Here is a 7,800-nt window from a genome sequence, read left to right on the forward strand (position 1 = left end):
TGAGAATAAATGTTTATACTAATATTGTTTAGATAAGATATCATCTCCATATCTTTCCTCTGAATAACTACAAGGAAGACAATAATATTCAATGTATTAATTATTGTAACTGTCCCACGAACCTGTTTTGAAACTGCTTCATTGCTATTTTATCTTTATTTCTCATTAAATTGAATTTAAAAACTGTCAATGCAAAAAGTTCTTCATCTTGAGAAAAATGTACCCTACTTCAAGAGGATGAGCAAGGATGTTTCTTCACCCCAGGATTCTATAAACATACTGAACACATAGCTGTTATAACATTGGAAGAGCTACATTAAACTCTTGCCTAAGATCAAGTAATGACTGATAAGAACAGATACTACGCTTGATCTTAGCCAAAAGGCCGAGATAAGAAGTAAAGCTATGGTGTTATGTTATGTTCAGCTGGAGGGGACTCAGGTCAACAATTTCTGATATTGTCAGTCAAATGGAATACCGATACTAGTATGGGCAACTGGATTCTTTTAGAGTATTTTGCTGAGTTTACACACCTATATTTAAATGATGGAACTTAACAAAAAAAAGTGGATACAGATGAATGTCCATTTTGTATCTGTGTATTCAAAGTGGTTAGGATAGGTATATAGTTACATTCTCTTAATGAGTACAGCTATTTGATCTAATGGAGTTTGTAAATAGGATATCATGTCCACATCTTGCACAGCAATTAACCACAAGGAAGAATGTATGCAATGTGTGCATTATTGAAACTGTCCTACCAATTTGGCTTGAAACTGCCTCACTGCTATTTGTTTCTCAATAAAATTATGGGGAAAAAGGAATGAAAAACTCTAAGACTTTATATTGAAGTGGATGACACTTGAACATATACACATAAGTGAAATAAACCAGACACACATGTATAAATATCGTATAGTCTCCCTAGTATAAGAACTCAAAAGAGAAATACAAATAGAAAGGTATAATACAAGTAAAAGAAAAGCAGGATCACAAGCACTAACTAATCAAAAAAGGGAAAAGAAAAGAGCTAGGAAACATGAATAAGTCAAGCCATACAGTTATATGTAGAAGATGAGCAAGGCAATGATCCTGAGAATCTTCACAAGATTTTTTAATCAAGCAGTTAATTGGAAAGGTTCTCACCCTCACTAACTATATATACTGACACCTGTGAACTAAGCTACTGCACTGCAGATGGTAATTTGTAATAATAGTTTCATGCTTGGAGTGCCTGTCATTCTGGTCTTCTGAATATAAGCTGCTTATCATGACATGCCAGTTGCTGCTATGATGTCTCTCGGGTAGATGGTTGTTCAAAAAGAAAGGGGTGGTAAATGAAAGCAAGAGACAGAAAAAGGAATATTGTGGGACTGTCCTGCTTCAGGGTTGTATATGGTGAGATTTTTGGACTTATGTGTAAACATAAGAAGTATATAATTCTTTATGCCTATTTTTAAAATATATTCTAATTTTTAAATGTTTTTATCATATTCTGTGGGGACTTAAAGTTCAACATATCAATACTTGATAAAAAATACCTGTTCCATATTATGCCTAAGATGTTTGATATGCAGACAGATAGTGAGGTTAAGCTTAACAGCCTAAGTTGTATGGTAAGAACAATAAGCTTGTCTTCTGGACGGTTAACAACCTAAGTATGCAGACCAAAATTAGAGAAAAAGGAGGCCTGCAAGGAAAGCCAACATTTTGGCCCTACTCTTCTAAGGTCAGTTAAGACTCAGGACATATGAGAACTTGTACTGTAAGGTCATGTAACTCGGGAGTGACCCAAATTTTCTGATCAAGGAAATTATGGGTCCAAAGAGGAAAGTGATCAATGATGTACAGTGTGCCTAAGGAGAGTCACATGGAGAGAAAACATTCTCTCTGGCTTTCACAGAGAGCACATTGGCCATGCAATGGCTGTGACTCATCCACATGGCTGACACTGACAAAGGTTCTACAATCTGAGGTACAGGATCTCAGGATAAATCCTGAGGGGATTTCACTGACCTTATGAGACCCAAAAGCTACAACTCTTAATGCATAGGTCCTGCTTTACCTTGGTCTTAACCATCCAGCAGAAAAGTATAAAAATGAAATATAAGAAGTAAAGCCATGCTGTTATGTTGAGCTGTAGGGGACTCAGGTCAACAGTTTCTGACATTGTCAGTCAAGCGGAAGACCCATTAGTATTATGGGCTACTGAACTCTTTTAGAATATTTTGCTGAGTTAACACAACTATAATATTCAAAAAATGGGACTTAACCAAAAAAGGGTATACAGATGAATGTGCATTTTGTATCTGTGTATTCAGAGTGGTTAGGATAGATATATTGTTACATTCTCTTATTGAGTAGTGTGATTTGTTCTAATGGTGTTTGTAAGTAGGATATCATGTCTGCATCTTGTACAGCAATTAACCACTAGGAAGAATGCATGCAATGTGTTAATTATTGAAACTGCCCTACCAATTTGAAAAAAAAACTTGCTATTTCTTCTGTAACAGTTGCATTGAAGTATTATTCAATAAACATAATTCACCAAAACAAATAAAATATAAAAATAAAAGTAAAAATGAATACATAAATAAGTAAAAGTGCATGAGGCTTTGGGGGAATATGTAGACACAAACCATAAAAGTAAACTAATGTGTTGAGTACAGTTTGTGTTATATTCCATAGAAAGCATGTTCTCAAAAACACTTAGAAAATAAAAAGCATTCATGAAGTGAAATTGTTAAAATCCCCTCTAAGTATTGCATGTGCATGTATCTTTCCTGTGGGTTGAAAAAGAACATGAAAAGGGGAAAGGGTTCTATACCAGAGTGCTCCTATCTAGATGATACTTTAATATTATAGACTTTGTTAAGTATATGTGTGCAATTTACTCAGTGCCATTATAGATATAGGACATTTAATTTCTTACAGGAAACATCAAGTCTTTCTAGGTGTTTAAAATTTTTACTTGTAAAAGTCAAGAGTTAATGTAATGTGCTTCAAGTATTTTGCTTATTACTTCATGGGAATGGTTGTATTTGGGGTATGGAGTTGTGGAACCTGATGTCTTTCAGAATATGCTGGGTATTCATGGGGTACAGAAGGGAAAGTGTGCAGAGAGGGAAGTTAAGTGAGTTCAGATTGTCTTGCCATTGTTCTGTATGTACATTTTAGTTAATATTGCTAGATTTTAAAGGGTAAGTCTTACTGCCTAAATTATGTCAAAAGTAGAAAAATAAACCCTACTTAAATGTCTTCTTGCTAGTTTTTTGGAAACATTGTCCTCTGGAAGTGATCTTTGTTAAAGCCACCTCTTGGAGCAAGTTGTTGTCCTGAACTTAGTCACTGAAAAGGGCAGGTAAGGATGGTAAGAGCTCTTTACTACCTTCTCCCAATCTGGAAGATGATGTTAGAATATAACCATAGGCCTATGTTTGCATTTTTGGTAAAGTACTTGGGCTTGTGCAAAAAACATATATTCCAATCGCACAGTATCTAAGCTTTGTAGATGTTCTGAGGTGAAAATGTATGATAAAAACTAGAGGTAGTGAGTTAGACAACATTTAAGTAGCTTTTGTTATAAATGATATAAAAATGCATCTTGGACTTTGAATTGCTACAATATCTCTAGGGAGTGTATATCAGGAATTGGCATTAGGCAGGAAGCAGAAGGGTAGAAATAAACATGCAAGAAGAGGTATGTGCAAAGTGTTCAGATTCACATTTTGGTGAGAGGAATCAATGTGTGTTGGTCTTATCACTATAGTATAGAAATATATTAATAATTTAGTGAGAACATACCATCTTGCTAACATGTTAATGGTAGAGATCTGATGATTCGCAGATACATGACTTGGTGCACTCTGTTGCCTTATGTCTCATTTTATATTGGATTAAGGAAATGCAGTTTTTTAATTGTAACTTTATCAATACTTCTATCTAGAAGACTATTGCCAGTTTTATTTTCAGTGAAATTTTTGTTCCCAAGAAATGCAGGATTGCAATTTTTTCTAAGGGATTGACTTGGTGTAGTATGTTCTTCGCTATCAAAAATACACTTGTAGCTGTGAGATTTTAAACTTGTGAATATTCATGATTTTTGGAAAAGCATGACACACTGTACAAACTCAGTTCCAAAAAATGTCACCGTGTGTGTTTACATATGGAACTTAGAATGAATGAGAACGACTTCATTTTTTGTTTTTTGTGCTTTTTGTTTCCTGTAGCACATGTTAACTTTCAAAAATAAATATTATTTTTAAAACTAAAACAATGGCACGAAAAATTCAAAAATAAAATTGTAAGAGATTCTGTGCTTAATGGAAATAAAAACTTATCAATACATAGGACAAACTAAAACATATTTATAAAATGATTTCGAACAGAAAAACTTATTTTGGAAAAGAAAAAAGCTTTCAAATAAATAATCTTAAATTATCAAAATAATTAAGAACTAGAAAAATCTAGCAAAATTGAATACCAAAACAGGAACTTAGGGAAACAAGATGAGCACAAATCAATGGAAAACAGAAAAAGAACTAAAAATTAATTAAAAATTCTAACAAAATAAAATTAAAAATAAAACCAAAGCTATGTTTTGAGACATGAACAATAATGTTTATTAACCTCAAGCCAGTTGGGTCAAGAAGATAAATTACTAATGTGATTATAGCAGGGAAGCAAAGATACTGTTGCAGATCTTTCAGAAATTGAAAAGGAGAATAAGGTACTATTTTGAATCATTCTTTTCAATAAATTTAATTAATTATGTGAACTACGCAAATTCCTTGATGTATACTATCATTGCTCACTCAAGAAAACAAATTTAAATGCTTTTATATTTATGATAAAAATTAAATTCTCAAACAAAGAGAAACAACCAAAACTTCATTCACAGATATTTTCCAAGTATTCTTCCAAGTATTTAGGGAAGAAAAGACATTAATTATAAACAAATTCTTTCTGCAACATAAGTGTAAGAAACACGGAAAATGCAAACTTATTCTGATATACCACCAATACTATGATATCAAAATTTAAAAAGTCATCACAAATCAAGAGAAGTACAGAATGCTGTTATTCAAGAATATAAACTCTGAAAGCCTCAACAAAATAATTAGCAAATAATACATCAATATGTGCAAAGGAAGATGCATCATGGTATGGTAGGTAGAATAATAACCCTAGAAAGATTTCCATATCCTGATCTTTAGAGTTTGTGGAAAAATATTTTTAAAATATGTGCAATACATACAATATTTAATATATAGCTAGATAACAAACTAATTACTGTCAGACAAAATTTAAATTCATTATGTTGACTTTAACAGAGTAAGAGCATTCTAGACTACCCAGTGGACCTAATAAAGCCTTCAGATTCTTCAAAGTGGAAGGAGGGAAGCAGAGCAGTCAGAATGATCTAATAGGAGAAGGACTCAGTAGACCATTGCTAGTTCTGAAGGTGGAATGAGGTCATAAGTGAAATAATATATGCAGCATATAGAAGTTGGAAAAGTCAAGAAAACAAATTCTTACCCCAAGCTTCCCAAAAGGAACAGTCCTATCAACACCTTAATTTTAAACAATAATACCTGAACATGACTTCTGACCTACAAAGTTAAAAGATAATAAGGTTGTGTTTGTATAAGATTCTACATTTGTAACAATTTGTTACTGTTGCAATGTGAAATTAACACAAATGTGATAGTTAATTGTGGTGATAATTTGAATAAGAAACACCAAGCAGATTAATTAAGCACAGTTCTGAACATGTCTGGATGATTCACCCACCCTGAAGGCGGGTGCCACCAAACAATACTTTTGCAGCCTGTGGAGTAAAGGGAGAAGATAGAACAAAGTCTCACTTTTGCTTCTTCAGAGGACCTCATCTTTGCTACCACCTTTCATCTTTAGGCTTCCAGTGCAGACTTTTCAGCTTTCTAGCAGACACAGGTTTTTCCATATGGACTCACACATGACTATAGTTGGCTTTGGGATTTTGAGTTTTGACTTCCTCCTCCACCTCTCCAGAGTAGAGATCACTTTTGTGCATTCTTTTACCCCCAACTCTGCAAACGATCACTGTAAGCATACCTTGTAGATCATATATATAATATATGAATTTATTTGCATATATATGCTTACATGTGTATTTAATTTTTTTCCTCTAATGAACTCTAACTGATATAATAAGGAACTTATTGAGTAGAACCAAGCATTAAAGCTGGGAGAAACTATCATGAGGTACCACAGTGAATAAAGAATAAAAATGAAATTATTTTTAATCAACTAATTCTTCTACAAAGGTGATAAGGTGTTTCATGGAGAAAAGATATTTTCAATAAAGGATACTAGAACAAAAGATATTAGTTTACCATATGCATGGATAAAAATGAACTTTAGCCTATACACTATATTTGAAACTTAATTACAAATCAGTCACAATTCTAAATGTAAAACCAAAAATGTAATATTTCTGGAGAAATGCAGTGTGACTAAGATTTCTTAGAACACAAAAGGCATAGACAACAAAAGAAACAGTTGGTAAACTCTACCGTAATTTGAAATGTCTGCTATCTGAATGACATTGCCAACAGTGTAAACCAACAAACTAGACAAAGAGAAACAGGCTAACAGAAAATATCTTCAGTACATGTCTAGAAAATATCAATAAAATTCACAACTCAATAATGATAAAAAACCAGTAATGAATTAAGAAGTTTTAAACTGAAATGTTAAGAAAGTACCCTTTTTTTCTTTACCTAAATGGCTAATGAAACAGGATAAGCTCAAATTTCCATCAACTAGCACATGGTTGCTTAAACTGAAGTACATTTACACAAACTACTTCTATATGCCACAGCACGGATGACTCTCAAAAACATGATACTGTGTGGACAACAGCAGACATAAAACCTGTTTCTTTGTGTTTTTTATTCCCGTTACAGAATTTCTCTGAGAAAAGAGAAACTGCATTAGTGAGTGGGTGGTGCTGAGAGCGTTGGCTTCAAGGGAGCCTAAGAAGTCGGGGTGGAGGCACAAGCCTGTACTCCCAGTGCTTGGGAAGCTGAAGCAGTAGGCCTGGATGACTGGGATTTGAAGGCCAGGCTGGGCTACAAAGTGATGTCAAGGCAAACTTGAGCTGCATAGTGAAACTCCCTCTGAAAGGCAAAAAAGGGGGAGCTTTTAGGGGATGATTAAAGTATTCTCTATCCCCAGAAGGTGGTGTTTTAGTGACTATACATTTGTTTAAATTCAGAGTTCCACTTCTGAAAAAACAGTAAAATTTACTGTAATACCTCTACAGAGGTACTTGGCTTTTTTTTAACATAGGGTCTTGTTACGTAGATCAGTCTGGCCTTGAACTCACTCTGTAGCCCAGGCTGACCTAGATCTTGAAGCAATCCTCCTTACAGACCTGTACCTCCACACTTGGCTTATTTTTATTTTTATTAGTATATATTTGCCTATGTGATGATTGCATTCATTGTGGAGAGTTGATATATTCCTACCCCTCCCTTCCTTGTTTTATCCAACTCTTGGATCCCTTACCATTTTCTTTCAGTCTTTTTTTTTTTTTTGTGGTACCAGGGATTGAACTCAGGTCCTTGCACTCAGCAAGCACGGGGTCCTGAGTTCAATCCCTGGTACCGAAAGAAAAATCCCTTACCATTTTCAAAACCTGTATTTTCATTTTTGCTCTTCTTTAATATTTTGTTTTTCTATCTCCTTTTCCCTGGTTCCCTCCCTCCTTAAGTAAAATATGTCAGACATACAAGCTTAAATTGGAATATATAT

The 7,800-nt window shown here is 33.9% G+C and overlaps 1 pseudogene; it reads right to left on the reverse strand.

The window, feature by feature from the left end:
* Nucleotides 1-193: 193 nt before the first annotated feature.
* Nucleotides 194-398, reverse strand: LOC111817593 (annotated as a pseudogene).
* Between the last annotated feature and the right edge of the window lie 7,402 nt (nucleotides 399-7,800).

The sequence above is a fragment of the Octodon degus genome, unplaced genomic scaffold, assembly GCF_000260255.1.
Source record: "Octodon degus isolate 3935 unplaced genomic scaffold, OctDeg1.0 scaffold00063, whole genome shotgun sequence".
Lineage (NCBI taxonomy): Eukaryota > Metazoa > Chordata > Mammalia > Rodentia > Octodontidae > Octodon > Octodon degus.